This window comes from Ctenocephalides felis, unplaced genomic scaffold (genome assembly GCF_003426905.1).
Source record: "Ctenocephalides felis isolate EL2017-DRISC unplaced genomic scaffold, ASM342690v1 CF-g0.4_SCAFFOLD_03572, whole genome shotgun sequence".
Taxonomy (NCBI): Eukaryota; Metazoa; Arthropoda; class Insecta; order Siphonaptera; family Pulicidae; genus Ctenocephalides; species Ctenocephalides felis.
The window spans coordinates 19440401-19458552 of NW_020539726.1; the positions used below are offsets into that span (position 1 = coordinate 19440401).

The 18152-nt window shown below is 28.7% G+C and overlaps 1 protein-coding gene across 2 annotated transcripts in view; it reads left to right on the forward strand.

Moving 5' to 3' along the window:
• The window catches only part of LOC113387814, an 872338-nt gene that overhangs the window by 766363 nt on the left and 87823 nt on the right, over positions 1-18152 (forward strand). The window lies entirely within an intron of this gene.

Sequence of the window (18152 nt, forward strand, 5' to 3'; positions counted from 1 at the left end):
TTTAAAGTAACTATCTTGATGACTGTCATATACATATAATTTCAACTGCGTTTTACCACCACGGAAGAACGACACGACGACCCGGTACGTTTTGGCGACGGGTCGTTGCGCCGAAAGTTTGATGCCCTGCCCTTGTGATTGATTTATGGTCCTAGCATAAGCAGTATAAAAAATTCTAAAAAAATAATATAGTATCTGCGGTAAAAAAAACAATATAATACTTGATTAAACCACACAACATAATTGCTTCAATAATTCAGTCTATAATTCTTATAATATTGTACGATATATTAGTTGCTTTTTGGCAATTATAATTGCTAAAGTAAATTTTTTTACTAATACCTTAAAAACATTGTTGTTTAAGTTCCAATCTTAGGTGAATTAATTTGTAAAATTTAGTTTATATGAGCACTCTTCAGTCTAATTTCAACTTGCTAAATATTCTATATCCAATACCAGACAAATCAATTTTGGGCACATGAAACAAAATTCTAAATTATTTTTTATATAGTATAAATATTTTTTTGTATTGTTAAATAATTTAGTAAAGTAAACCAAAATGCGACATGCATGAGTTTAAAAAAATAATGTACATGCAATTTTGGACTTATTGCGTCATTTAATAAGCTGAATTATATAATTTTATCTGCCAAACATATACTGTTTGACTGTAATTTATACTATTTTAATTTCTAGCACATCTCAACTGGTATTCGGCAATAATAATATAAACATTACATTTTTCTTGTATATTAAATTCTAATATTATCTAAGCTCATAATTTGAATAATAAAATTTCAAGTAAATTGACATTTCTAGCAGATGACAGTTCAAATGATTTCAATGTCAAACAATAATTTTTTGCAATTTATTTCTACAATATTACTATAGTTTTATCATTCATTAAAATTCAAAAATTCTCTTTGACAAACTCTTAAAGGAATTATCAAAATCTGAATAACCGTTAAGGAGAAGTATCAAATCATGCACCCTTACTAAAGACTTTTATATATGAGATGAATTGCTTAGAATTGTAATGTGTTTTGTTATAGTTTCGACCTTCGAATATATTAGATATGCGACGCTATGATCATTTTTTACATCGTTTTTCGGTGGAATGGTTGAATGAATCAATAATTATGTAGTAAGATGTTGATATTTCTAGCAACTATCTATAATTATTATATATTATTTTACTGCGTTTCGACTCCTCGGAAGAGCGATGCGACGACCCGGTTCTTTTTGGCGACGGGTCGCCGAGCGCCTTTGCTGCGTTTTAAAACACGAAGTAAATATAAGTATATTGTTAGCAAAATGGTTTTTGTTATAATTTTGAACTTTGAATATATTAGATACAGAGATAATTTTCTATATCCTTTTGCAGTAGTTCTGTGATCAATATTCTGTGAAAGCCAGTATTGTTCTTAACTAACTTGCTACACGATAATCTGATGTTCAAACTTTGCGAATATAAGCAACTGAAGATTATATACACTATAGTCTTGTGGTTTTAACGCGATTTCATTATATTCTCGATAACGTACGGGTACCGTAGAACAACTACACTTGATTATGCTTGTATAGAATTATTTTGCTTTGATCTACTTTTGAGTTCGAAAGATATATATATATATATATATATATATATATATATATTTGTAAATAGAGAAATGAAACTTACCACCCTTTCTTCTAATGACAAACAAACAAAGACATTAGTCAGGGAAGCTATAATTCTGCAAATAATGATATTGCGTTTGGAGTTCAATTCTTGATATTTAAATTTTATTATTTATTCAATGTCCTTTTTCCATTTATTTCAAACAGTAATTCCTAGTGTCGGTTCATAACATCAGAGGTCAAAAAACATTATCACAATTTGTCTGTGTTTATAATGCATGCAATAAAAAGCATGCAGAGCCATGATATAAATCGCGTGACACCGGCTATTTACACGGGAACAAAAATTTATTTTCCGACAGAAAACCATTCTTTCCGTTCGCGTACCCATAAGATATATTATCGCATATAGCCTACTCCAAAGGCAAAGAAGAAATGTGTATATAAAAGAGGAACAATTTATCACAAACGGATCTTTATGTATTTTTATAATTTCCCGCTGTGCCCGCGTAATGGCAAATCGGACGAAGATTCTCTCGACTGATAATGGTGATGTTAATTGTAGCTGGGTTCTACCGAATTTATACGCTCGTTACTGTAATTTGAATCAGATGGTTATTTTTGTTGGTAAATAACGTTTGGGAAACCATTCAATATAAATAATGGTGATTTACTTAATAGATCAATATTGTGGCGGAAAAGGGGTTTAAGAATGCGCTTCTTTTGGGGCGATGGTGTTATGTAGTATTTTTATGGCATTCTTTTTCCAATACGAAGATATCATATTAACCCCCTAACTAAGCACCTAAATACACTTGTAATTACTTGAGGAGATTATTAGCTACGGGATTGAATCAAGGTGGTTTTTAGACTCAAACCTGTTTATTAACTTGGAATAATTACAAGTATATTTTGGTAGTATTATTTTATTGTACATATCATCAACAACTTAATTTTCAATTTAATTCAATTGATTTTCTTTTTAATTGAAAGTGGAAATTTGACAATTGAGTATATAAAGATTTTTCTATTCTTGATTGAAAAACTATGATCGATTTTAGTTACAGATTTTTTACAAAAATTGAATTATTGTCTTTGGATATTATATCCTAATTTTGGTCGCATACATACAATTTTATGAATTATCTGGTTGAAATATTTTTCAATCTTCTCTCTATTTTCACAATAATTTCTATAGAAATTACTATAGCTATTTAGTTGTGTTTGTTTTTTGCTTTATAATTGACTTATGAAACAACTAGGTGCATTTTCTGATATGTGTAAATAATCGTCTTAATCAATAAGAAATCAATATAATAATTTATGAGTGATTAGAAGTATACCAATTTGCTGTAGCACATTTTAATATGACAAACTATTGTAAATTATTCCAAATACTTATTTCAGTTATTTTCGACAAATAGTTTAAATATTTTACATAATTCATAATACATTACTAATAAATACACATCGTATTTACGAACTTTGATGAATTTTTACAATTTTTAAAACGTGTATTAATCATGTAATCTATCAAAACGGGTCAAAAATATTTTTTTAATAAATAATTTTTAATACTTTAAAAGTAATCAGCTTGATTCTCAACTAATATCCAGCGAACACTTATTGAATTTTCAAAATCGGTTCAGGATTTTTTGCCAAAACTTGAATGAGATTTTTGCATTAATGTGCTAATCCTGAAATAAAACGGCTCTGCCCATTATTTCACAAAACCAGTCAATGCAAGTTCTTATCAAGCTTCTCAAATGCCCTATTCGTGAAGTTAGGTTTTATGTGTAAAATGACATAAAAAGATGGAAAACTTTTTATAAATCTAAAAAAAATAATATTGCGTCGCTGCCACCAAATGTTGTAAAATTTGAAATGCTTTATGATTTCTGGTTTTGACAGTTGGTCACTACTAAACGATACGAAGAAAGACTTTTAACATATTTTATCGGAGAATTGGCCCCAAAATACTAAATATTATGTTTATATTTAGTAAGTTTATATCTGCAGGATTAACAAATTTCTAATATTCAAGTAATTATTTTCTAACCCTAACAATAAACTTTGCTACGCGAAAACATTAAAATCAAATGGTATATATGTGTATGGTAAACGTGAATGAGATAATTAGTATTATTCTGCTAGTTCTGAAGAAACAGCTCAGCCGATCATTTTACAAAACTAGTCGACGCGTACACATATTCAGCTTCATCAAATGGCTTTTAAATTTTTGAGATCAGTTAACCCGTTTTCGGGAAAACATTTATGACAGGCCAAAATTTATCTCATACGCACATATATACTCATGCACATATACATATTCATAATGACTTGAAAAGTCGAACATAAAATTAGTAAATCGGATTTTCTAATGGAAACATCAATTGTCAACATCTTTGGAAGTTAAAAATGACTTAAAAATGAATTAAACCTAATGCTTTACCTAAGAAAACTTCAAAAGTTTTAATAATAAATTCATCTATTTTTTTCTCCCAAACAAACCTGAATAAGCCACAAAAAATCGAAGTCAACCTGTTTTTTACTGTAATGTTTCAAAAGTCCTACCTGACTCTTTCTTTCACGTTAAGATATGGTTGTGTTAACATATACATAGGCATATACAAACCGTGTGAACAAATAAAGAACGAGGAATACCTTTCTCGTCTCCGAACTTCCAATTAGTCTTTGGCCGTCTTCCTAATATCTTCACTATTCAAAACTTCAGTCAATAACAGTTAAGTGGTATAATTAAGCTCGGTAATTACAAAGTATTTGTTAGGCCGCTTAAAAGAACGATTGTATGTAATGCCTAAACATCACTCATTCGTCGGACATTGCTTTGTTTTTGAAAAAAAAGCGAAGAATATTTCAACTGTCTAATATACATTTATTCAAATGATATCATTTTTGTTGGTGAAGTGTTCTTGTAATATTGTCGGCGTTTAGCAGTAATTAGTGTTTACAAGTTAATGTGCTTAAACAGTTATGATTGTGGTTTAAGAATGTGTCTACATTATTTATATTTGTGCTTTTATATAAGTTATTCGAGTGAGTACATTTATTTTTTTACTCTAATGTATGTATATATTTATATGTCATTTTGGAATGTCTGAACTAAAAGCTTACTACTTTCTTGAAAAAAATAAGTTATTTGTAGTATTATCGTTTTATTTTCTTCAAAAAATATTTATTTTTTCAATCTTTTATTCAAAGTTTTATGAATATGGGATGTCGCTTCTTCAGAAACTATTGATGAAAAATAAAAATATATTATACATTTATATAGTTATTTGAAAATTTTAAAATTAAACGAATTCACTTCTTAGTTTATTGACAAAATATTTTCTAATTCAACTAACATCATAACGCACCAAAAACTATGTTTTAAAATATGTTTTTCTGAGTATTTTTTAAATATGAAAATTTTTAATTTATTCTTTCATACTTTTTGTTTTGATAGAATATATGGTATTTTGTTATTTAATATATGTATTATTTCCAATCCTACCGTTTTCACAAAAAAAAATCATTTATTCAATAATTTTGTGCAAAGTTTTATGAATATGTGATCCTCTTCTTCAGAAACTATTGATAAAAAATAATATTATACATTTATATAGTTATTTAAAACTAAAAATAAAATTAATAGAATTCACTTTTTAATTCAATGACTAAACATTTAACTAAACGTAATAAAGCACCAAAAACTATATGTTTGAAAATACATAGAGAAAACTCGTTTTTATGAGTATATTTCGATTTTTTCTTTCTTATCATACTTTTCGTGTTTATAGTATATATGGTTTTTATTATTAAATATATTATTTTTAGTTTTCTGAACTCAAATCCTACTATTTTTTTTCAGAAAAATATTCAATCATTTTTTTAAGAATTTTATGCAAAGTTTTATGACTATGTGATGTCGCCTTCTTTAGAAACTATTATTAAATAAAAATATACTATGCATTTATATAGTTATCTGGAACTTATAAAATTAAAAGAATTCACTCTTTACTTTGATAATTAAACATTTTATAATTCAAACACTTGAAAAATTTGAAAGTTTGAAAATAAAACTTTCTGAACTAAAAGTCCGCGATTTTCTTGAAAAAATTATTAATTTTTTATCATTTTATCCAAAGTTTCATAGTTTGTCCTCTTCTTCAAAACTTACAGATTACAAATAAAAATATACTATACATTCATACAGTTATTTAAAACTTATAAAATCAAAATAATTTTTTCTTTTAGTTTAATGACAAAACATTTTCTAATTCAACTAACATCATAACGCACCAAAAACTATGTTTGAAAATACGTAGAGAAGATACGTTTTTTCTGAATATTTTTTGAAAATGAAAATTTTTAATTTATTTTTTTATCATACTTTTCGTTTTGATAATTTATGTGTTAATATGTTATTATTAATATTCTGAACTCAAATCCTACTACTTCCTTCGAAAAAATAAAAATTATTCATTTTTTCAATAAATTAATTCAAAGCTTTATGAATATGTGATGTCTCCTTCTTCAGAAACTATTGATGAAAAATGAAAATATATTATACATTTATATAATTATTTGAAACTTACAAAATTGAAAGAATTAAATTTTCATCTCACTGACTAAATATTTTCCAATCCAACAAACACTTAACTAACATCGAAACGCATCAAAAATTTTGATTGAAAATAAAAATTTCCGAACTAAAAGTTTACTATTTTCTTAAAGAAGTTAACTACTAATTTTTAATCATCTTATTCAAAGTTGAGACATAAAAATGTAAATATGAAAATGTCTAAACCAAAAGTCTACTATGTTCTCAAAAAAAAAAAAATATTTTTCTATGTATGAAAAGCTTTCACTCTAAATTCACTGTTTTTATTGATACACTATTTGTTAAGTTTGTTTAGTACCTATTAAATTCACGTGAAAGTCCTTCGAAGTAGTGAAAAGTTTTTCAATTTTCATAATTGCATCCCGGTATAATAGAATAGAATTAATGATTTTCGTATACAAAACTACAATATTGTTCACGTAAGTTTTTTATGTACTCTGATTAATTGAAAATCATTTTAATTTGTTATGCACTCACTGTGCAGAGTGAAACATAATTAAATATTTACTTTGCTTGTGTTGGAATAAAAGTAATAATTTTAAGTATTTTTATTTTATGTTTTAAACACACAAAATAAATAAATAAATATAGAAGTGATTTTTTTATGAAGATTTCTTCATTATATTGATTTGTGATCAAATTTTTATTGGATATGCAGCTTCTTGATGATACTTGTTTGTAAACCCTTTGTGTGATGATATGAAGTATATAGGTAAAAATATCCTTAAATTTATATTTTACTTAATAATTATTGTTTTTGCTAATTTTGTCTGAATTGAATACACATTGTAAGCTACTGTCAACGTCATGAAGGAAGAGAGGGGCAATTTCTCCGATAAAATACAAATGTTATGGTAAGGATATGTTACGGGTCTATCTTTGTATGAATTGGTAGTGATAAACTATCAAAAAGCTACGTGTTTGCTGTGCGATTAGGGGTTTTATACATGAAACCTAACCCGCAAAACGGTCAAACGTCAAATAACTAATTTATCATGAGTGCATATTTCTGATACCTCATTGATTACATATACGTGAAGTTAAATTTTATGTGTAAATTGACATCAAACACAGAAAAAAAGTCATCAATCTCAAAAAATATTGTAAAATTTGATATGCTTTATAGTTCACACGAAGAAAGACTTGTAACATAGCGTTACCATAACATTTCTATTTTATCGAAGAATTAATAACATATACGTGAAGTTAAGTTCTATATGAAAAATGACACCAAAAAGACTCGATTATAAATCTCAGAAATAATCACACCGCTGCCACCAAATGTTGTAATATTTGAAATGCTTTATGGTTCACACGAAGAAAGACTTCCTAAAATAGCGTTACCATAACATTTCTATTTTATCGGAGAATTGATAACATATACGTGAAGTTAAGTTCTATATGTAAAATGGCATCAAAGATACTTTCTATTATAAATCTCAGAAAATGTATCACACCGCTGCCACCAAATATTGTAAAATTTGAAATAGTTTATACGAAGAAAGACTCGTAGCATAGCGTTTCCATAACATTTCTATTTTGTCGGAGAATTGATAACATATACGTGAAGTTTTAAGTTCTATATGTAAAATGACATCAAAAAAACTTTCGATTATAAATCTTTGAATATATATACCACACCGCTGCCACCAAATATTGTAAAATTTGAAATGCTTTATAGTTCACACGAAGAATGACTCTTAACATTTCTATTTTATCGGAGAATTGATAACATATACGAGAAGTTAAGTTCTATATGTAAAATGACATCAAAAAGACTCTGCCACGAAATATCGTAAAATTTCAAATGCTTTATAGTTCACACGAAGAAAAACTCTCAACACAGCGTTCTCATAAATAGAGATTATTTTATCGGAGAATTGGAGCCAGTATTCTATATATTATGTTCATATATAGTAAGTTTATATCTTCAGATTTTCACGAATTGTTAAAGTGCCAGCAATTATTTCCACAAACTACCAATGAACTTTGTTACGTGAGATCATTAAAATCGATTTGTATACATGCGTATGGTAATCATAACATTTGTTATAGTCAGTCTCTAGCTCTATTTATATAAACATGGAGGGTCGTTAGCCATTCAAAAAATCATTATAGAATTAGTGTTCGCATCCGACAAAATCATTGTCGAAGAAATAATAGAAAATCACCAACGGCAGCCGCTCGTGTAATTATTTAACGATAGATATTGAGTTTACGTCAGATAGAACAGCCAGTAACCGACTATAAACATCCAATTACGGTGGCCAGCAATGCGGAAAGCTATACATCGCATCGGCTTGTAATATTTAGTTTGCTTGTATATTTTACAACATTAGTTAACTCAATTTGCTTAAACTGACTAATGATTGCTCGACAAATTATACAGCGCACATTAAATTACTATAGTTAACAGTTCCGAATAGTACGCCCGTAATGATCGCATTCATTAGAAATGATATTCAGCAGGTGTAACGAGATTGTAATTACATTAGACTATCGAAACTACAAACTCATTTGTTTTTCTATGCTCTTGTAACAGTATGATAATTATTATAATAATGTTGTAAGAATCTTTAAATCAAATAACAATAGGAATGGAAATCTAATCAACGTTTGAGTTTTTTAGAATGTTAACATACTCATTAGTGTGCTACATGATTGATGTTTTATGAAGATAAATGGGATCTCAAAATTTAAGAGTAATGTTGATTTTGGTAATAATTTGGCGATTAAATTTAATTTTTATTATTACATCGAAACGTTTTACTCGCAAATATATTTGTTTTTGAGAAATTTAGTAAGAATATGTTTTCTAATGATTGCGAAGAAATTATAAATGTTGTAGATTTTTAACTGATATAGTACTGATATAGTACTACTAACATAGTAGTTTAAAGCAGAAATGTTTGTGAAATATTTTATTGCATTTTTCTTTTCCTTTTCCTTTCGTTTTTTGTTTTACAATTAGTTAAGTTAGTTTTTTCGGTATCTGTTTAAAGTTGACCCAAAAAGGATAAGAAATACATTTTTCAGCATATACATGTCACATAAAACAAAACTAATTGCTGGAAATTAACAACTAATAATGTTTAACTAACAGAAAAATAACAAAAAAAATAGAAAAAAATTACTCTTGAATTTTTAGCAATACGGTTTCAGATCATGTTTATGTAGGGCGCTGACTTCAAACAGTAATAGAAACTTGTTCGAACAAACATACTTCTTTTTTTTCTTTGTACCCTATCTTAAAGTCACTACCGCTACTACAAACGTCACTACCACTACTACAAACATCACTACTAAGTCAGTATAATTTAGCTGTTATGAAGACTGTCACTACCGTACTCTGACACAACCGTACCCAGTCTGCCCCACCTAAGGAAAATTTGATGTATGTGTGTGTGTGTTGATGCAATTTTTTGTCGATGATTTTGAGAGCACGGATTAACCATTTTGAATTGTTAATAAAAAACATTTGTTTCCACGAGATGATCAGTTTTTTGTCATCAGAATCAATGTAAAATATTATTATTGAGGTAAAATGCTTCTACTAAATATATTGAATTGTTAGAATATGGTTTGTTTTTTTTTAAAAAAAGCACATTATTTAGCCAATTGTCAAAGATTTATACGCATTCATTCTCCTTATTACACAAAATTCTGCCACTTCTTCATAAAGAGTATTTTACCTATTTAATGATTTATCTGGTTATTTCAAAATAGATAAATACTTCAGTTAACAGAGCTTTTGTAGTCTGATGTGGTGATACACAGAGACCTTATTACTTTAGGAATTGAGAAACTGTGCTTGGGCTTACATCATGGTTTTATAAATTCCGTATAAAAATTCCATTAGAGGAGCAGTGAATATTTGCATTCACCGTCAATTTGTAAATTTAGTGTCTTCCATTGCATTGAGAAGACTGGAACATAACGTCCGAGCCGTTCGTCCGTTATTACTGTTTATTTTCAACGGCGATACTTTTTGTAATTTTTGTTTCTTTTTTAGCAAACATTTTATTTTTTGACAACGCATAAAATAAAATAAATAATTAAACGTTCCGAGTGCGCGGGGTCGGGTCTTGCAAATATTTATTATATGCGTACGTACGATCGGCCTTTCTTATCGGACGGTTTTCTCCTGACCGTTCTTCGTTGGATATATGCATTATTTTTCTTTTTTGGTTTCGTTTTTTATTTTGATATAGGCATATTTTTTCGCCTTACAGAGTATTGTGTATTTAATTTGATCGAAACGGATCGTATTTGCGCTTGTGTGCCCGCAATGCACCTTCTCAGTGTGCGAAAATAAAAATATTAACCCGCGTTGACCTGCGGTCATAAATATTTGATGTACGTGGAAGTAATTGAATTGTTATCTCGCATTTATTTCATGTCTAATATTGATCATTAAATCATTTTTGAGATGGTTTATGAATTCTTATTGACTTTTGGCATGTGAATAATTATTATTATATTGTTCATATCTTAACACAGGAGATTTTTATCACATGATTTTTATATTACGGCGCCAATTCTCCGGTAAATTAGAAATGTAACGCTATGTGACGGGTCTATCTTCGTATGAATTTGCAGTAGCAAAGCTATGTATTTTCTGTGAGATGAGACGTTTCACCTACCCACAAAACGCATAAACGTCAAATAACAATGTTATCTTAAGTGCATCTTTCAGATGTCTCATTGCTGACACATACGTGAAGTTAGTTCTATTTTCAAAAAACCTGATTCCACAGTACATACATATCTGTTGATAGTTAACCATTCATACGATGATAGAGTTAGCATAACAAATTGCTTTACAGCCATAATTGATGATATTGATGATATTACAGTTTGGTTTTATATTTTGAAGAAGTCTGACATGAAATGAAAAATTCCACATTTTATGATTCTTGTAAAATGCGTCCACGTTTTCGAGTGCACGGATCAACCGATTTGAATGGTTCAAAAAACATTAGATTCCTATTGATAGGAAGATGTGCTGATTAGTTTTTGGCAGAGGCAGGTTTTCCTGTTACGGATATACGAGGCAAAGAGTGCAGAAAATAGAAATGGAGTTTTTGAGAGAATGGAGTATTCGATTTGAGTGATCTAAAAAACATTCAATTTGTAATGATTGGGAAAAGAGGTGATTAGTTTTTGACAAAAGCAGGCCCAGCGATTTCAAAGATACAGAGCTGAAGTACAAAAATGGCAGTTTTTAAGAGAACTAATCGTCCGATTATCAAAATTTTTATTTTGTGTATCGAAAATAATTTAGATTTTAATTTTATTTCTGGCTGAAGTTTAAAACTCACTTATATACTTAGAATAAATAATTTTAACTTTGTAATTCATTTTATATAATTCTTATAAATAAATATTAGACAATGTTACAATGTTTATAATAATCTATTTGAAAACATTTAATATTCCTCGAACATTTCGTTGCGCTGCGGGAAGTTCGAGCAATTTGCCTTAAGCACGATGCCATACACCACTAGTTTATTTTTTTTATAATCCATATATAAAAAAACACTTATAACCCTAAATTTTGACCCTCTTGCCCTCGTAAGAGTTACTAAAGTAATTTTTATCTCAATGTAACATATGAAATACGATTATTTTATTTTATTATTTTCCACAAAATAATTCATAGTAAGTTTTGTAAATTTTTTTTTGCGGAAATTTTGTAAAGACATTTCTCTTCACATCTGTTAAAACCAATTTATTATTTGGTAATGTTTTTGTATTATTCACTTTTTCATTTAAATAAGTGATTTATTTAATAACCATTTTGTAATTGTAATTAAGAGTAGTTACAATTTGTAAACTCTATACTACATCAAAAGATTTTGTTATTTATTTCTGGGAACAAACAATCAAGAAACTTATGGTTAGCATAGAAATCAGATTTACGATACAAACAACATTATCCAATGTACTCTACAAATTCCAATAACCGTCGACCAGACATGTGCTTATATTTGCAATGATTAGTAAGCAGATATTGAGCCTTTTAGTGCTTTTGCTAGCTTTATGTAATACCTTGTTTACTATACATATGATTTAATTTAAATTTTGTCCATTTAATTTGCATTGCGTTTTGCCATAGATGTGCAATTTCACATCATTACCAATTCAAATATGGTATCTATAGTACGCTTTTAATGAATATTGGTTTAGTCTAAACATTGATAAATGAAAAGCTATATGATATATTACTACTGGCTGTTATAGGGTACAAAATTGAAAGTAAGAGGTGTTGACAGTATAATCTTAAATAATTACGATTATTAATAATAAAAAGTATTAACGATACCAGTTTGGTATTACGTAACGCTGTTCTGGTGACTCGTATCGAAACTCGTGTAATATCGGTATAAAAACATAAGTAGCTTATATGGGTTTTATATGTCACTCTGGTGGTATTATAGATATAAAACTGATACCAAATACTATTTTTACAGCGGATTCGTATGTGTTGCAATTGACAAGAGTAATTGTTTCATAAGGATTTATTTCTTGCTTTTAGTTCATGTAATCTCTGGTAAAAACAACTCTTTCTGCAGTGCAAGATTTTTTCCAATTTTGACCAAATAAAATATAATGGGAATGATATTCAGATTTTTTTATTGGTTTTGAATGACAGTCAGAACTTAGTCCTATAAGGTGATTGGTCGGTTTTAGTCGGTTTTACAGATGGCAACCCAAACAGATTGTTCCATATCTGTATGAAATATGAATTATTATTTTTTATTGATACAGAAATGCCGGATGAGGGCTATTTTCATTCGGAAAAACATATTGCTATTTATGTTTTCAAGTAAAAACTGCTGTCACTACTGCCTGACTACAGGCTGCTCGAAGCAAGATCGAACTCAGGACCACTTGGGATTTAGCCACTTGTCTATGAGTGATCTCATATTAAGAACAATCAATTCAAAATTTAATAGACTTCAATTTTAAAACCCAATTTACTAGCACTTACCATTTCATATATTGATGTTTAGTTTTGTTTTCGCAAACTAATTAATTAGTGGTATTATTAGTGGTTAACAGAAGTGATAGAATAGATAAATTTATCTACTCTACCACTTCTGTTACATTGCATCTGTCTCATAAATTTATTCGATCAATAAACTCATTAATACGTATATGTACATGTTTACATATTAATCATATTTATCGGTATATAATCATCGACATGACTAATGAATAATTAACGGCCTCTTATTACAATTACACTAACTGATTTTATCAATTAAATTGTGCTTATACATGAAATGAATTTATGGTCAGGAAACATTTTTAATACAAATTTTTTGTTAACAATATACATCTCATAAAATTTTCATTTATTTTTTGCAAATTTCCTCAAAGTGGAGAAAATCAATTGGTAAATATTTGATATGATACTATAAGAATCAGTAGGTTTCAATTATACATGAAATATTATACATGTTATAGACATCAGGAGACGTGGTGATTAGTTTTTGGCAGAGGTAGGTCCAGCCGTTACGAAGATACGGGTCAAAAAGTTGCCAAAATGCCATTTTAATTTTTGAGAGAACGGAGTGTCCGATTTCAATGATTCAGAAAAATGCAGTTTTTTTTGCGCATTATAGGTTAGATTTTTTTATCCAAAATGCCTAACAGCACAGCAAATACATTGAATGTTGGCTTAATGATATGTAAGTGAGAAATATTACTTACAAGTTTACAACAAGAAAACCCGTGAATAAAGCCTAAAATGAAATTTAGAAAATAAACTCAGGAGATAATTCTCCGGTAAAATGGATCCGTTGTTATGGCAAAGTTATGTTACTGTCCTCTCCTCTCTTCATATAAAATAGTAGTAAAAACTTTCAAAACGCAATGTATTTGCTGTGCGATCAGGCGTTTTAAACATAGAAGTGTAAACTAACTTCACGTATGTATTATAAATGCACATCAGAAAGATGCAGTTATGATAATGCTGCCATAACAACGCTATGTTGCGGTCTATTTTATAGGAAAATTGGATCCTCATCAAGGCCTATGATTTGCTGCCTTATTTTTAGAATGATTAAAATGCGTAACATAAATGTTCATCTCGAACGCAAAAAATAACTTTAACTAAATTAATATTTAAATAATATTGATAAACGCATGTGTAATTTATTTTTTAATTAAAAAAGTTAGGTTTATTTAATATACTGATGATCAGATAATTAATCTATAAAACATTTAATTATCTTTCACCACCATGTGAATGCATCTAAGCTTTCGCAAAGTGCTGTTAAAGCAGTAATTATACCAATAATTATTCCAACTATCAGTTTAACATGATAACTTAATATTGTAATTGCTCTAACCTCTTATTAAATTTACAATTAGTACAAACTGCACAACTTTGTTGCAGATGAATATTTAAAATGCATACGCTGTATTACACTAATGACACAAATTAGATGCAAATCCTAGCAATAATATTATTAATTAAGCCCATTACAATTCTGCGTTGAAACGCAATCGCCACGCATATTCTACATAATTATGCAAAACGCACTGCGAAAATTGTTTTGACGCCAAAAACAAATGAACAAGCAAATAATTGAAAATATGAATCAATTAAAATTAAATGGCAGCCGAGGCGCAAACAAATTTTTGGCAAATTGCAATTGTGAATATTTGCATAATTTTCTGTATGTTTTACATGACAAACAGAATACTGATTAAAATATACAAGTAAATTTGAATAGAGTCACCAAACACGAATATTTTGCTCTATACAAAGAATAGAGTATTCTCTATAAAAATAGAATGGTTGATTCGAACTATACGCATTCACAATCGATTTACTGTTGATGGAGTGAGTAAATAATCAACTAACAATAAGTAATTAAATAATAAGTAAATAAATAATAATAAGTAATTAAAAAAAATGTGAACAGTTTTTATTTATCTTTTTTATATAAAAATTATTTGGCCTATATTTTTGTAATTGTTCTGAGTGTCTCTCTAATTGAGAGACACCAATCCTTTAGCATATAGACACTTGCTCCGCAGTGATAAACAATTTACATTCACGGCGCAAAACCTCCTCAAATGCAATTTACATATTAAAGCTCGCACAGATTGGTACTTACACAGAAAATCAGTATCGTAAAGTACTATTATGTCTTAACAAGCCCGATAAGTGTGAATATTACATAATATCTCGTCGAGCAGATACATTTCGACAATATCGTCAAGAATTGCACGGTATCAACTGGGGCCTCCGCATATTCTTTGCATATAGGTAGTGTACCAGTACCAGTACCAGTACCAGTACCAATACCAGGTACCTAACCACGCGCGTAGGTCATACACTGCCAGATAACAGTATATCCCAAAGGTACAACATTGTTAGTAGGTGCTCACGTACCGGGAACAGGTTTTGCTTTTGCTTCATACCATAAGCTATCATATTTTGTTTTGCTTCTTCTATTGCGAGGAATTGAATTATTGTTATACAACTTCCTCGTGTAATTTAATCATGGATATAAGATAATCCCATTAATGGCTGCAAATTTAATTACATTCCTTTTCTTAGAAATGATATACCGCACAATTTACTTGCCTCGCTGAATTCTGTATCTCGGATTACCGTAAAAATAAGTGCATCCGATCATAACATGCGATTGTTTTCGATACATTGTCCATACATTTCTTATAAAATAATATAACATAACTAGCATAGACCTTACATTACATGATTGCATGGAATGCAGTCAAGCGCAAATTAAATGTCAAAAGATAGAAAGGGACTGTGACTTTTTATCGATCGGGAGTGTTCCACGATTGTCGGCAATGCTCGTTCACTAAGTGACTTCTATTTTTTGACGCTTTATGAAATGGAAAACGTATGAGGACTAGCAGTCCATGTAGAATTTTATTTTAGACTTTATTCACGGGTTTTCCCGTTGTAAACTTGTAAATAATATTTCTCACTTACATATCATTAGAATTTTTTTTCTGAAATTAAATATAGTCGTATTAAAAAGGACCATAATATGTTTTAATACGATAACGTATTCTGTAAGTATAGATTTTAATTTTGTAGATTTATATAAGTCGTTTTATCTCATTTTGACTAGTTTTACCAATATAAGTTGGGTTGCAATCTATACAATTAATTTGATAAACCAGAATTCTAAGACGTTCGATATTTGAAGGAGAAATTCAAAAACGTATAGGTTTAAGAATACATACGCCTGATTGTACAGCAAATACATATCATTTTGACAGTTTTTACTACTATTTTATATGAAGAAAGGAGCGTAACAGAACGTTGCCATAACAACGGATCTATTTTATTGGAGAATAAGTCTCTAGTAGTATACTCATGTATTACTAAAATGTGTATGTTATATAATTTAGTTACTTTGTATTAAAAATGTTGAATTAACAGTTGTACCTAATTAGTATTGCAGAGATGGGGTAGATATTTTAGTAATATTAATTATATTCAAATACGCGAAAGTTCGTTAACAATATATAAATAAGGCGAAACGAAACAAGCGTATCTTTATATGATCCAATGCTGAATAAATACTATTAATGCAGACCGTAACTGAATAAATCCAAAGAAATAATATGCACCGTACACATTATCTATTAATGTCTTAATTTTGTATTCTCTAAGAGAGTTTGCTCAACAAAGGTCTTAGACGTATATATTCCGACTTGATTAACACAATACAGCATTGTGTAAATATTTGTAAAGATTTGTTTGACTAAATATATATATTCGTGGGGTTAACTTGTTATTAAACTCTCAGTTTTTTCTACTTCTCAGACGAATAAATAATAGAATATATACAATGGCATAAATTAAACGTTATAATTTAATTTGTCAGTTCCATCCTTTTTAGACCGTTTGTAAATTTTGAATGGCATAAAGAAACTCGTAAAAAATAAATGCGGAACGGTAGGGTAAGGGATATAAATTTGTATTGTGCATAAAATATCTTCATTCATTTTTAATTGCACACAAAGACTCCGAAACAATATGGAGTACCTACTTAAATCTTATGCTAAAAATTTTTCATGGGAAGAGCAAGTTAGAAATCAATAAAATAATATGAATGCATCTAAATAAGAACTTTACCAAAAAATAATATTTACAATAATAATATTTACAGTGTATAATATATAATGCACTTATTTTAGATGGTTTATGAGACTGCTATTCTTTGACGACACTTCGTATAAAATTGATGATTATGTAAAAAGTGATCATAAAAATCCTCCAGAAAAATAGAGTAACATGGAGAGAATAACTATTTATTTAACTTATCTCTTGTGAAATTGTTTTTTTAACTTAATTCACTATTTCATTTATTATTTTTTTAATTTGTACACATTTGACAGGGTAAAAGCTCAGATGGTTCTTCTTACCCCACCTTACATATAAGCTTTTATAGAGATTATTTAAAAAGCTGATGAAACTAAATCAAAAATAACAAGAAATCTTATAAAATATTTTAAATTATGTAGGCTTAAAAATTATATTAAGGTCTTGTCAACTAAACAACAGTGCTCACAACCAAAAATATTAACAACGGTAGAAAATACTTTTGTTGTAGATTTTCATACGTCGATTTGAGTCGATGGTTGATTACCCTTTTTTCTTTCTCTACTTTCGAATTTTTCTTGTTTATGAGAAATCGGTGGTGGACCTTTTTACCCGCGTATCTTTAAGCCCCGCTCTATCCTCTAAATGTACCTTTTTCATAGAACCACGTATATTGCATCAATTTATTCTCATTCTGTGAAAAATTCAGCAATTTTATTCATTTTAGTGAATCAATTTATCTTAACCAGGATTAACTGAGACTCTTTGAGATTTATGGGCTAATTCTGCCGTTAAATAGCA